The sequence below is a fragment of the Eucyclogobius newberryi genome, unplaced genomic scaffold (assembly GCF_026437365.1).
Source record: "Eucyclogobius newberryi isolate DKJ021-1_F unplaced genomic scaffold, fEucNew1.0.hap1 SCAF_55, whole genome shotgun sequence".
NCBI lineage: Eukaryota > Metazoa > Chordata > Actinopteri > Gobiiformes > Gobiidae > Eucyclogobius > Eucyclogobius newberryi.
The window spans coordinates 249,860-263,632 of NW_027316223.1; the positions used below are offsets into that span (position 1 = coordinate 249,860).

Here is a 13,773-nt window from a genome sequence, read left to right on the forward strand (position 1 = left end):
GGAAGTTTGTAATTAACCTTTAGCTTTTCTATGCATCTATAGACTAGCAGGTTTGTTGGTGTTTCTTTTTGGAGCATTTCTAGACAAAGTGGGTCAGCGGTAGAGCGCATACTTTGCTTCATTTGGGATCAGTCATGTTTTCCAGCAATTCTTGACTGGACAAGCATATCTTGATTTTTTTATTGGTCTCAAGCTTTCACTGTAATTTTCCAAAGATGCAGTATTGTGGTGGCCAGGTGGTCAAGCTGATGGGCAAAAAATCCATTGGCATTGCTTCATATTTCTTAGAACCCTGCTGGAAACATACCTTTCTCTTCCCCCTGACCAGCAAAGGATGCCACCTGCTTAACAGTGCTTGATTTGTAAATATATAGGTACAGGAACACTTGTGGACTGGGTGATCAGGCTAAAAAAGTTACTGTAACACACAAAAAGTGACGCACATGTAAGTAAAGTAACAATGGGACAAACCTTTGTGTCACAACCAGTCAAATTGGAATAAACAAAAAAAAAATGAAGAATTGAATTGCCTATCTGGTCACTGTTTCTGTTGATTCTATTCTATCTGTTCTGTTTTTGTCCATCTATCCGTCTATCATTTTAAGGCATTGATAAGGAAGGGGATGTAGCTCAGTGGTAGAGCGCATGCTTAGCATGTATGAGGTCTTGGGTTCAATCCCCAGCAGGTGACACTGTAGTCTTTGCTAATGGCCAGATTACACTGCAATGAATTTTAGAGACCTTCACTTAAATATTTCAAATCAGCACATGTGGTGATTCAGTGCAAGCTCCCAGTCCCGCATTACCTTTGAACCTTGTAGCACTTATAAAATTCAAACAATATTATTTCATCCATCCACACTACCTGCAGGAAGGTGAGACAAAGTGGCCCATTCAGGTGGCCTGGGTTCAACTCCTGGCATGGGAACATTGTGGTCAGCCTTTTGGAAGACTTGAATCCACAGTATGAATAAGACACGCTGTGGGTTGTTAAGAGAGACATTGAAAAATCCCATCCATTTAGGATGCAGCGTGCAATATGCAGTAATCAACCTTTAGCTGTTCCATGCAACGTAGCAGCGGTTGTACTTGAAAGCATCCCTTCACAGGGACTGGAACTTAAATCTAGCTCCTTAGAGCACTCAGCCAGATTTTCTGGGGCGGGACAACACAAACTCAGAGCTGCTTGATAGTGCTTCCTACCCCATTAAAAAAAAACTGTATTAAAAATCAAGACCTGGCTCTATTTGGCTGAACCAAAAGAAAGATACAAATCCCGAGCTATGTGCTTCTCTCCATGACATGCAGAACCAAGCACATTTAGATATTAAAAATGCTTGCTTAAAAGCTGGTGACCCAACTATGCACTGTTCTTTAACCTCTCAAACATCAATGAGGCTTATGTTACAATTCAATCTGTTACACTTGATCTTTATATTTCTCATATGGTCTAGGGGTTAGAATTTCTAGTTCTCGCCGAGGCAGCCTGGGCGACATTCCCAACTTCCAGTATGGGTATGTCTCGCCAAACCTGAGCTTAGAATGTTTAGTAAAACATGCTGTCTCCATGAATTCATGGAGAGTTAAATCTGGTAATGTAATTGCGCTAGTTTCAGAAAATAATGTGGATAATTTCCACTTTCTTAAACACAGTTTTGATGTATATTGTTGTTGTGGCCGAGAGGTTAAGGCGATGGACTTGAAATCCATTGGGGTTTCCCCGCGCAGGTTCGAGTCCTGTCAGCAACGTGTGTTTAGCAGAACAGATTTTGAGGTTCTATTCTATAAACCAGCATGTTTGCTGATGTTTAATTTCGGAGCCTTTCTTTCAGAACGAGGGCATTTATGAAATCCTTGTTTCAATCCCCTGCATCTCCATTCAATATGTTGATGGCACAAAGTGAAAAGTGTTGACTCCAGGTCTCGCTTGGACAATAATCATGACAGACAAGAGATGGTTATGTAGCTCAGTGTTAGAGCACAGTCTTTCGTAGCAAGATCCCAGTTCCACATTCCTTTAAAATTAGATTTCATATTTTGAAGCGATTTGAGTCTATTAGACGTATACAGCCCCATGGGCATTACGCACTGGCCTCTTGAACCAGGGATTGTGGGTTTGAGTCCCATGATCATAACCATTCAGCAGAGTGGCGCAGCGGAAGCGTGCTGGGCCCATAACCCAGAGGTCGATGGATCGAAACCATCCTCTGCTAGAATGTTTTTTCTTGCATTATTGCCATTGTCAATCCAAATTAACCAAGCTAGTCAGTAATGTGTTGGATGATGGAAGCCGATCTTCAGCGCAAGCTCCCAGTTCCACATTTGCTTTGAATCTAGCAGCACATTTCTTTTATCCATCCTACATTGTTATTTCTTTTTTGGGGAAAAGGATAGCTGAGTAGTGAAAGAAGATGTAGGTCAAAAAAGACCCATGATTAGACATTTTGAAGCAATTTGAGTCTATTATGGGTACATAACCCCATAAGCAATATGCACAGGATACTAGCCTCCAAAATCCGGGATTGTGGATTTCAGGTCCATGGTCTAATAGGCTGAGCCACAAGGAAAATACTAATCACTAGACTTGTTGCACGTGGAATGGGCTTATATCTATTACATACAGAACTGTTCCTTAACTCTCAAGCATCAATGAGGCCTTCTTTATACGCCATAAGGCGCTGGTACAGCTAGCAGCCCGGTGTAAACGCTCTCTCTTTTTTCTCACACTTATTGTGCTTCATCTCCTATATTTTGTAAATATAGTTAGTACATTTTTTCTATTTTACTGTACGATAGGGACACGCGCTGGAATCGTTTTTAATTCAACTGTTTTTGACTTTTTTCAGCTGGATTTGAGCGTTTTTCGTCGTGTTGTTGTGATGTGAGCTAGCTCCGAGCTAGCCCCCCCGCGCCCTCCGGCCGCCGCCAAAGTACGGCGTGTTGTCGGTACACGCTTATATACACGTTTATATGAAAGAGGAACTTCATGAACGATCGGGACACGCACTGGAATCGCTTTAAAATAACTTGTTTTGACTTTATTCGGCTGGATTGAGTGTTTTCGTCGTGTCGTGGCGATGTGTCTTGGCTCTGAGTCGGCGCCGTACCGCGTTTACACAAAGGAGGAACTAATGAAACTGCGGAGAACAGTCGTCTTACCCGGAGATCGTCACGTTATCCCGGCGGACATCCTAAGGAAAACGCAACGAAGCAGACAGGCTGGACGTAAACTCAGAGAGAAGAGAGGGACAAACAGGAAGTCGGTTCCCGCCGTAGTCATGGGTAACGTGAGGTCCCTTCAAAATAAAATGACGGAAATAGCGAGCCTCATGCGGTCCCAGAGGATTTACAGTTTGTGAGAGCACGGGATTGTGTGTCTGACACTCGGACCTGCAGTGTGGGGGCGCCCCAGGGCACTGTCCTCGCGCCCTTTCTCTTCACCCTTTACACTGCAGACTTCAGACATGACACGGACAGCTGTGTCCTGCAGAAGTTCTCTGATGACTCTGCCATCATCGGACTCATCACGGACGAAGATGACGCAGAGTACAGAGGACTGGCGCAGGACTTTGAGGACTGGTGTCAGCGGAACCACCTCATCAAAGCGGGGAAGACCAAGGAAATGGTGGTGGATTTCCGCAGACGCCACCCCACTGCCCCCTTACCAGTGAACATCCAGGGACGGGACATTGAGAGAATGGACTCATACAAGTACCTGGGTGTTGATCTGAACCACAAACTGGACTGGACTCATAACACAGACGCACTGTACAGGAAGAGACAGAGTCGGCTCTACCTCCTGAGGAGACTCAGGTCTTTTGGAGTGACAGGGCCACTCCTGAAGACCTTCTACGACTCTGTGGTGGCATCAGCCCTCCTGTACGGTGTGGCCTGCTGGAGCAGCAGCATCACAGAGAGGGAGAGGAAGAGGCTGGACAAAGTCATCGAGAAGTCCAGCTCCGTCCTGGGCTGTGCTCTGGACTCGGTGCAGGAGGTGGGGGACATGAGGGTCCTGGCTAGATTCACATCTATGCTGGACCATGAGTGTCATCCCCTGCAGGACACTATGTCCGCTCTGGAGAGCAGCTTCAGTGAGAGACTAATCCACCCTCGCTGTGTGAGGGAAAGGTTTCGTAGGTCTTTCCTTCCTGCTGCTGTCAGACTTTATAACAAACACTGTTAGTCCTGAACACTCGCAATACTGACCTAACCTAATACTGATGTGCAATTCCGTCATATGTGCAATTGCTGTTGGAATCCATGTGCAATTCATGTGCAATTACTGTGAAATTCATGTGCAATCTATGTGCCTTCATGACACATATTCATGTGCAATTACTGTTGTGATCACATGCAATGGTATTTATGTATTTATCTTATTATCTTATCTCATCTCATCTCATCTCATCTCATCTCATCTTATCTTATCTTATCTTATCTTTTTTACCATTAAATTAGCTCTTACCTTCTCAAATCCTTCCCATATGGTCTAGCGGTTAGGATTCCTGGCTCTCATTCAGGTGGCCCGGGTTCAACTCCAGGTATGGGAATATCTGGTCTGTCCTTCTGGAATACTTGTAGCCACATTATGTACAAGACTCACCGTGGTTACGAGTACATTCAAGCTAGACGGAGGTGAAGAGAGGCATAGAAACTTGGCATCAATTTGGGCGCAGCATGCGGAAGTTTGTAATCAACCTTCAGCTTTTCTATGCATCTATAGACTAGCAGGTTGGTTGGTGTCCCTCTAATTGCAATAAGAAATGAAGAAAAACTCTGGATTCAGAGCGCTAACCGCTATACCGTTGAACCACACCTTTCTACAGGATGTCCTGTTTTGAAAATAAGTATGACATTTGATCATTGGGCTATATCAAAGAGAGCAGCATTGAAGTAGGCAAACTTCTGCTTCATGGTTTCATTGTGTGGTGGTCATCACATCTGCCCTACACGCAGAAGGTCTTGGGTACAACATTCAGCGAAACCAAACATGTTACCAAACATGTTCATGCGAACAATGTTCCAACGAAAGCTTGCTGTTTATGTTTTATAGATCCTTTCCAGGCCATTTATGTCCTGATCTCGCAAAATATCCAATCGACCCAGCATTGCTATTCATTGTATTTTTGAGCAAAGACTAACATTCAGGTACACATGCCGAAACCCGGGATTGAACCAGGAATAACGTAGCGAGAAAATGAACTAGTTCTGTGTGTCCTTTTTTCTTTTCTTTTGATTAAACATAAAACAATACAGGACACGACCAGGGAGCAAAAATCGTAATTAAAAGAACTTAATAGTTACATAAAACATATCATAACATGACATAACATAAAAACAAAATCACATTTAAATGAAAATAGGGGGCCTACTTGGTCCAAGTCAATCAAATTAGTGCTTATCCAAATTAAGCCTGAATGTCACTGTTTTCCATTCATCCAATGTCTAATGTCTGTTACTATGTCAGTCAAGTCTTTGATCGTTGGCGTGGTTGGTGTCGAGCATTTCTTTGTGATGGCCTTTTTCTCTACAGCCAAAAGTATGTTCCAAGGGTATCCATTTATTGTGTCCATGGCAGGAGTGTTGAGGCCCAAGTACATAGTTTTAAATTTGAGTGGGATGGCAAAGTGTGATAAAATGTGAATATATGATTGTATTTCTGTGATGTATTTTATCTGCATAATAGTGATATATTATCTGCATCATTAGTCTAAGAGAAGAACGGGTGTGTGAGAAACTGGATTTGTGAAGGGGTCGTAAAGATGGCCAAAGGATGTTTACCCGAGGGGGGGTGATAACCCAGAGGAGTCTGGGTAATGTTTACCCAAGGCTTGATCTCTACGGAAAAATACCAAGTGCCTTGATGTGAGGCTGACCAATGAGAAATGTGACCCGCCTATTCCAGAATATCTAATAAAACCAACCAGCATGGGAAATAACAGGGTGAGACGCGGGGGTGAGACGCAGGAGGATCACGTAAGCTGCTTACAACAGCTTGCGTGATCAGTCCCCGCGTTTTCTCCCATGCATGCCATACAAATGTCTGATCTTTCTGTGTCGTTTCATATTCTAAGTTGAATTGTGTTCTCTATGTGTTAAGGAATAGCATCGGGTGTATGTCTCATTTCTTGACATTTTCTGGTCCTATCGAGCCGGATGACAAGCAGCCCCTTCGCGGAGATTGACGGGTGAATCGGTGAAGTCTGTGCACAGCTGAAAGAAGTCCACTTTTCCCGTGGCCGCCCATCGCACCTCATTCTCCGCCAGGAGAGCGCGTCGTTTCGAAGCAGCAGGAGAACACAGGCGACAAAGAAGGTCAGACAAAATTTTGTGTGTGAAAAAGAGTTAGCCATAAAACGTTTTTATGCATTAGTTTGATATTTACTGGAAAAATATTGTAGGCTTATGGACGAGATAAGTTTCTCACATAAAGCAAGGCAGTTAGGTATTACTGAGGAAATACCCAGTTTCAAATTACTGAGGAAATACGCAGTTTAGGTATTACTGAGGAAATACCCAGTTTAATATTACTGAGGAAATATGTGTGAATGTAAGCGCTGTGCACGAGCGAAGTAAGTAAGAGAGAAGTGTGAATGTGTGAATGAGGATTAATAAGTGATTAACTAACGAGTGTGAGAATCACAATTAATCAAGGGTCACAAGGCGTTATTCTGAGAGATCTAAAATTTGCAGTCACGGGTGAATCTTAAACACCACGTTTATGTCCGGAGGAATCTAATAAGGAATTTTCTCTAGAAGCTTGACATTAACCGTGACTGTAAAGCAAGTAGCATTTCTGTCAGACGACCGAGACCACATAATGCCAGAATTATCACCCCAAACTGTAAAAAGACAAAGGAAAAGTTATAGAGGATTTTGGAGGGAGACTTCCAGCGTGCTCAGATGACGTGGCAGAGAGGGGGAGATAAGGGGGGTCAACAAGACAGGAGAATGGGGAGAAAGCACTCAGAGGACGCTCTGAATGAATGAATTAGGAACTAAACTCAGCTGTTTTAAATTTTAGTCTGTAGAACAAATTTAAGGGTTTTGTTTGATTGACAACAATCAATTATAAAGATTTCATTAAACTTGATAAGAGATGAAGATGAATTCAGATTTTTATAGATGGCCAATATTTTGGGGAATGTGATCACAGACAGGACACTTCCTGTCCCCGACATAGATGACAAAAGTTGTGTTTTTACGGTATCGTGTTTTTTTGAGTGCACAGAACAAACCTACGTTTTGTTTTGTTTTATTTTTGGATTTGACAAAAAATATTTTTTGGACTTAATGCATGACTAGATCAAAGTACAGGACGAAAAGACAGAAGTGTTTTTAAATTTAGAATCAAATGCAGGCACAGGCCTGGTGTGATAATGTGGGTAAATTAATGACTACTGATGTTTTTGGACAGTAGAATGGGCAGTAAGTAAAGTGAAAAGTTATATCAGTAACTTATTTATTTGTATTATCATGAGGAAACCTCGTATTGCGATGTAGACGTAAGTGAGGGAATAAGTTAAATAGTGACGTGCCAATGTCCTCCTTGGAAAGACATGAATGGGTCATTAACTAAAGACAACAGGACACCAAGTCATAAAGATAGTCAGAGATAAGGGGCTATTGACTGGCAAAGAATCTGGAGAGGACTCAGGATGGAGCAGATGTCGTTATCTTTACGTAGCACAGTGACAATTAACAGCAACTCCACCTCAGGGGGGGTTGACGTGATGGGTAATAGGAAAAGTTAAAATTAACAGGGAAAGAATTTGACATTCTAAAGTAAATACCTGAAGGATTGTTGAGATTCAATCAAGAATTGAATAGATTTAAATAAGACAATATCATCTAAATTTAGACGCTATAGAAGTTATGAAAACCAGTGATAATAGGACTTAAACATTATAGGACTCAGGACGGAGGCAAGAGATGGTTAGACTGATAAAATGACGTGCCTTATGGATAAGGGGAAGGTTTAGAATCATTTTGATTGTTAATACACATATAGACTTGCTAGAACAAACTAATACACAATGTTTGTAAAGCACCACATGAGCAGGTGTGAGAGATTGAGTTTGAATCTCACCTGAAGCACATATAAAAGATTAGCACATATTACATTAGATGTGTGACTTTATGCAGGCCACACAAACAGAGGAGATGTGAAATTATTAATTATGTGAAGAATTCTAAGTTGTGAACTGACCCTTATGGCCAGCTCAACGGGGGAATTATTGAGATAATTATTATTGTTTGATGTATTTGTAGTTGTATTGCACATACACACACACATACATACATACGCGCGCACACGTGGACAACCAAACATTTAGAGTTTGAAACTTTTAGAGTTTGAAACAAATGGTGGTAAAACAGATTTACAAGTTACAGATCGCAGAGGCAGTGTCGGATTACAGACACACAGGGTGGGGGCCCAGCGCCGTGGAAGGGGGGCTCAGCCAGGGATGTGACCACTGAACTGTGAAAAGTCAAGAGGTGACATTGCGGAGTGGAGTGACAGACGCAATTCCATCTCTTCCTTGATTACATCCTGGATTAGTGAACGTTGTAAACTATCTGGATTATTGAATTTTGGTTAAATGTAGAAGTTTGAGAAATGGGCAAAGCCATATCTCAAAAAGGAGGGCTATTGTACGTGTAAACAAATATTCCGAATCAAAAATTACTAAAAAAAAAATTGTAAACAAGAAAACTGAAATACACTGAATTGTCGAAAAGACTTTATCACCGCAGAGAACGTGTTGGAGATGTGGTGTTTACAGAAACGAGCCAAGTGGACGAGCAAGGTGGACGGAGCCACATCGTGTCGTCCTCACACCGACCATTGGAGGGACGAGAACATGGGTGCTCTCATGGGAAAGTGAGAGAAATGTCTGGACAACACAGCGGCAGATCCTTAACATCGCAGACGCAGGACTTTGTTTGTATTCTTCGTTTCTGTATGCAGAGACGACAGACAGATTCGTGTAGGCAAAGTACTATACTCTGCTACGATGAACGAGAGCCAGAGGCTACGGTGCGCAGAGTACCATACTCTGTGAAAAAGAATCAACGAGTTATCATCATCAAGTGATGACGGTAATATGGGTGTTGAACACCTGTATTATGCACCGGACAATCGGGACAATCGGGACAATCGATCAACATACACAACTGTGTATACCGGGAAATGAAACATACACAGACCTGGAATAGAGGGAAGCAAATAAGTGATCAACTTGAAAGGTTATGAAATGCATGATGTGTAATAATGTACAATGTATAATTGACATGACAGAGGCTGAAGAAACACAATGGCATATTATACAGCCACTGTTGTTTGCACGAACAGAGTGTATTTTTTATCTGCTACAACATAACTACATGTAATGTTAATGAGATTATGAATTGAGATGGGAAATGTACCAGTTCATATGTGTCATAGGTGTGACCGAAGCGAGCAGCGGGAGGAGGTCTCTTAAGAAACCAAGCAAGGACGTATGGTGATGTGGGGACACTTGTGGGACGTTGTGCCTATGTATCGCTTTTGTGATCAGCATCACCCAGAACCATACCGCAGGGTCAAGGGCGAGAGGTTAGTGGACAATCTGGTCCCAGTAGCACCTGATACTACGTATTTGATTCTATTGGGGTGTCCAGAGAGGTCCCTGACGAGTCAAAGTGACTGACCAGAGAGCAGCGGGTTTAAGGGCTTTCCGCTTGTACTTCTATATTTCCCATCACACCGCACAAAATATAGACAAGATAAATTGTCTGTTTGTCAAATTACAGAGATTGACCAATCTGACTCAAAATTTAGGACAGTAATGCTGTAGAAATGTTGTGGGCCGAGAGAAAAGAAGTGTGTTCAATGTTGAGAAATGTGCATAGACTTTTTGAGTGTAAAAGTGTCATTTTAACACCTATATGAAAGACATGTTGAAAACTGAAAAGAGTAATGTGTTTGGCATATGAGACAGTAGACTAATGCTTTGATAAACAGGAGGGAAATGTGATAAAATGTGAATATATGATTATATTTCTGTGATGTATTTTATCTGCATAATAGTGATATATTATCTGCATCATTAGTCTAAGAGAAGAACGGGTGTGTGACAAACTGGATTTGTGAAGGGGTCGTAAAGATGGCCAAAGGATGTTTACCAGAGGGGGGGTGATAACCCAGAGGAGTCTGGGTAATGTTTACCCAAGGCTTGATCTCTACGGAAAAATACCAAGTGCCTTGATGTGAGGCTGACCAATGAGAAATGTGACCCGCCTATTCCAGAATATCTAATAAAACCAACCAGCATGGGAAATAACAGGGTGAGACGCGGGGGTGAGACGCAGGAGGATCACGTAAGCTGCTTACAACAGCTTGCGTGATCAGTCCCCGCGTTTTCTCCCATGCATGCCATACAAATGTCTGATCTTTCTGTGTCGTTTCATATTCTAAGTTGAATTGTGTTCTCTATGTGTTAAGGAATAGCATCGGGTGTATGTCTCATTTCTTGACACAAAGTCAAAAACAGTCTGCAGTGCCCTGTGAATTTCAGTCCATTATTTTTGAGCAACAGCACAGCCCCAAAACACCTGATAGTGGTTTGCCTGCTGGGTTCTCCAGCAGTTAGCATTTCCTTGTGAATAATGGGCACTTTGACATGGTGTGGTGAAAAAAACATATTTTTCCCCTTCAGGCATGTGATTTTGTGGTCTTCCTTAGGGCTGTTCCTACATTTCCACACTCTTGGTCAGACAAAACCAGGTTAACTTCTCGTTCCCATTGGTTTAGAATATACTTAGCAGAACGTTGTCCAGATTACCAATGCATTGAGATCATTTAGAAATGATTCCCCTCGCAAGTTCTGATTGATTGGTTTCAACAAAGATTACTGTCAGAGGATTATAGTGGTCATTTCTTTGTTTCATTTCTTGCTTATAATAAGTCCTATAAAAGTCCTGTCTCTCCAAGTCAAAGGATTCCTTCAACACATCAATGCTTTTCATTTGAGTTTCTTTTGCAATGCGGTGAAACGTTTACGCCTTTTGTAATCCAGGCGTTGAATCATAAGCTTGGTCATAAGAAAACCAACACCAGATTTTAACAGCTTTGTTTAGTTTGTATGCTTTGGTTGGCTCCTTTCAGGGGGTAATCACAGATTTTACCCAAAGATTCTTCTTGTTTCTGCACTTTTTCAAAAGAGTAACGCTGCTCTCGGGGCACTCAAGGTTCCACCGAGATTTGAACTCGGATCGCTGGATTCAGAGTCCAGAGTGCTAACCATTACACCATGGAACCGCAGACTGGTCATTGGAAGGATAACTTTCATCCAAATCTATAAGTCTTTACATCAATCATCCCTTGCCAAAAAAATGAGAAACAAGGAGTGCAAACAGTGCAAATAATCTTGATGTGCAGCAATACTTTTCCCTCTCTTAATGCAAAGTGTAGCAGCAGTAAACTTGAGGGGGAAAGGTATGGGTTTGAGGGCTCTTCTTGTGGGCTTTTCTGTCCTTGTAAATATTTTTCAGAGTAGGCATTTCCTGTTTACTAAACAGGCCCTTTGACCAAGGAAGCCGCAGCGCCATAATGATTTCCTGGTTTCCTTACATAATTAGATAAAGTGGTTACTTCTGGGATTGTATTTCTTGCTTGCTCTGGCAAGGTGCGCAGTCGTCCCTGGGTGGGCTCCAACCACCAACCTTTCGGTTAACAGCCGAACGCGCTAGCCGATTGCGCCACAGAGACGAGAATCTAGGCATATCCATAAAAGACTTGTCCCTCTAATTGCAATAAGAAATGAAGAAAAACTCTGGATTCAGAGCGCTAACCGCTATACCGTTGAACCACACCTTTCTACAGGATGTCCTGTTTTGAAAATAAGTATGACATTTGATCATTGGGCTATATCAAAGAGAGCAGCATTGAAGTAGGCAAACTTCTGCTTCATAGTTTCATTGTGTGGTGGTCATCACATCTGCCCTACACGCAGAAGGTCTTGGGTACAACATTCAGCGAAACCAAACATGTTACCAAACATGTTCATGCTAACAATGTTCCAACGAAAGCTTGCTGTTTATGTTTTATAGATCCTTTCCAGGCCATTTATGTCCTGATCTCGCAAAATATCCAATAGACCCAGCATTCCTATTCATTGTATTTTTGAGCAAAGACTAACATTCAGGTACACATGCCGAAACCTGGGATTGAACCAGGAATAACGTAGCGAGAAAATGAACTAGTTCTGTGTGTCCTTTTTTCTTTTCTTTTGATTAAACATAAAACAATACAGGACACGACCAGGGAGCAAAAATCATAATTAAAAGAACTTAATAGTTACATAAAACATAACATAACATAACATAAAATAAAAACAAAATCACATTTAAATGAAAATAGGGGGCCTACTTGGTCCAAGTCAATCAAATTAGTGCTTATCCAAATTAAGCCTGAATGTCACTGTTTTCCATTCATCCAATGTCTAATGTCTGTTACTATGTCAGTCAAGTCTTTGATCGTTGGCGTGGTTGGTGTCGAGCATTTCTTTGTGATGGCCTTTTTCTCTACAGCCAAAAGTATGTTCCAAGGGTATCCATTTATTGTGTCCATGGCAGGAGTGTTGAGGCCCAAGTACATAGTTTTAAATTTGAGTGGGATGGCAAAGTCAAAAACAGTCTGCAGTGCCCTGTGAATTTCAGTCCATTATTTTTGAGCAACAGCACAGCCCCAAAACACCTGATAGTGGTTTGCCTGCTGGGTTCTCCAGCAGTTAGCATTTCCTTGTGAATAATGGGCACTTTGACATGGTGTGGTGAAAAAAACATATTTTTCCCCTTCAGGCATGTGATTTTGTGGTCTTCCTCAGGGCTGTTCCTACATTTCCACACTCTTGGTCAGACAAAACCAGGTTAACCCTTTAGGCGCCAGAGATTATGGATGAAATAAATGTATAAATAAAAAACTTCCTGAGATACAGAGAACTGAAGCCGGGGCACAGCTCTGGGTCGGCAGTGCCCCTGGAGGCCCGTAGAAGCTCCACACTCCAGTTGATTCTTGGATAAAAGTGCACCCAGCCGGTCTCGAACTCGCGTGAGGCGGAGCAGGGTTCACACACCCCGCACACGGCTAGACTTTGCCCGGCCAGGGAGCACCTTCTGCGGGTCGGAGGCTCCGGGTCGGAGCCCCTGGAGCCTGGAGCCCTCACTGGGCCCCGAACTCGGCTGCCGGAGGCAGTGCAGTGCCTCATGGATAAAGGTGCACCCAGCCGGTCTCGAACTCGCGTGAGGCGGAGCAGGGTTCACCCACCCCGCACACGGCCAGACTTTGCCCGGCCAGGGAGCACCTTCTGCGGGTCGGAGGCTCCGGGTCGGAGCCCCTGGAGCCTGGAGCCCTCACTGGGCCCCGAACTCGGCTGCCGGAGGCAGTGCAGTGCCTCATGGATAAAGGTGCACCCAGCCGGTCTCGAACTCGCGTGAGGCGGAGCAGGGTTCACCCACCCCGCACACGGCCAGACTTTGCCCGGCCAGGGAGCACCTTCTGCGGGTCGGAGGCTCCGGGTCGGAGCCCCTGGAGCCTGGAGCCCTCACTGGGCCCCGAACTCGGCTGCCGGAGGCAGTGCAGTGCCTCATGGATAAAGGTGCACCCAGCCGGTCTCGAACTCGCGTGAGGCGGAGCAGGGTTCACCCACCCCGCACACGGCCAGACTTTGCCCGGGGAAGGGCCACTCTGGCTGGGCATGGCCTCCACTGAGCACCCCCTGGAGCCCCCGG

General features: G+C 43.5%; 4 non-coding genes across 4 annotated transcripts; 3 read left to right on the plus strand and 1 right to left on the minus strand.

Annotated features, from left to right (window-relative positions):
- Positions 1-1,667: 1,667 nt before the first annotated feature.
- Positions 1,668-1,749, plus strand: trnas-uga (transfer RNA serine (anticodon UGA)). Its single transcript has one exon. It is a non-coding gene; the product is annotated as a tRNA-Ser (tRNA).
- Positions 1,750-2,141: 392 nt separating this feature from the next.
- trnam-cau (transfer RNA methionine (anticodon CAU)) lies at positions 2,142-2,213 on the plus strand. The gene has a single exon. It is a non-coding gene; the product is annotated as a tRNA-Met (tRNA).
- Positions 2,214-4,478: 2,265 nt separating this feature from the next.
- On the plus strand, positions 4,479-4,550 carry trnae-cuc (transfer RNA glutamic acid (anticodon CUC)). The gene has a single exon. It is a non-coding gene; the product is annotated as a tRNA-Glu (tRNA).
- A 6,680-nt stretch (positions 4,551-11,230) lies between these two features.
- On the minus strand, positions 11,231-11,302 carry trnaq-cug (transfer RNA glutamine (anticodon CUG)). The gene has a single exon. It is a non-coding gene; the product is annotated as a tRNA-Gln (tRNA).
- Positions 11,303-13,773: the final 2,471 nt, after the last annotated feature.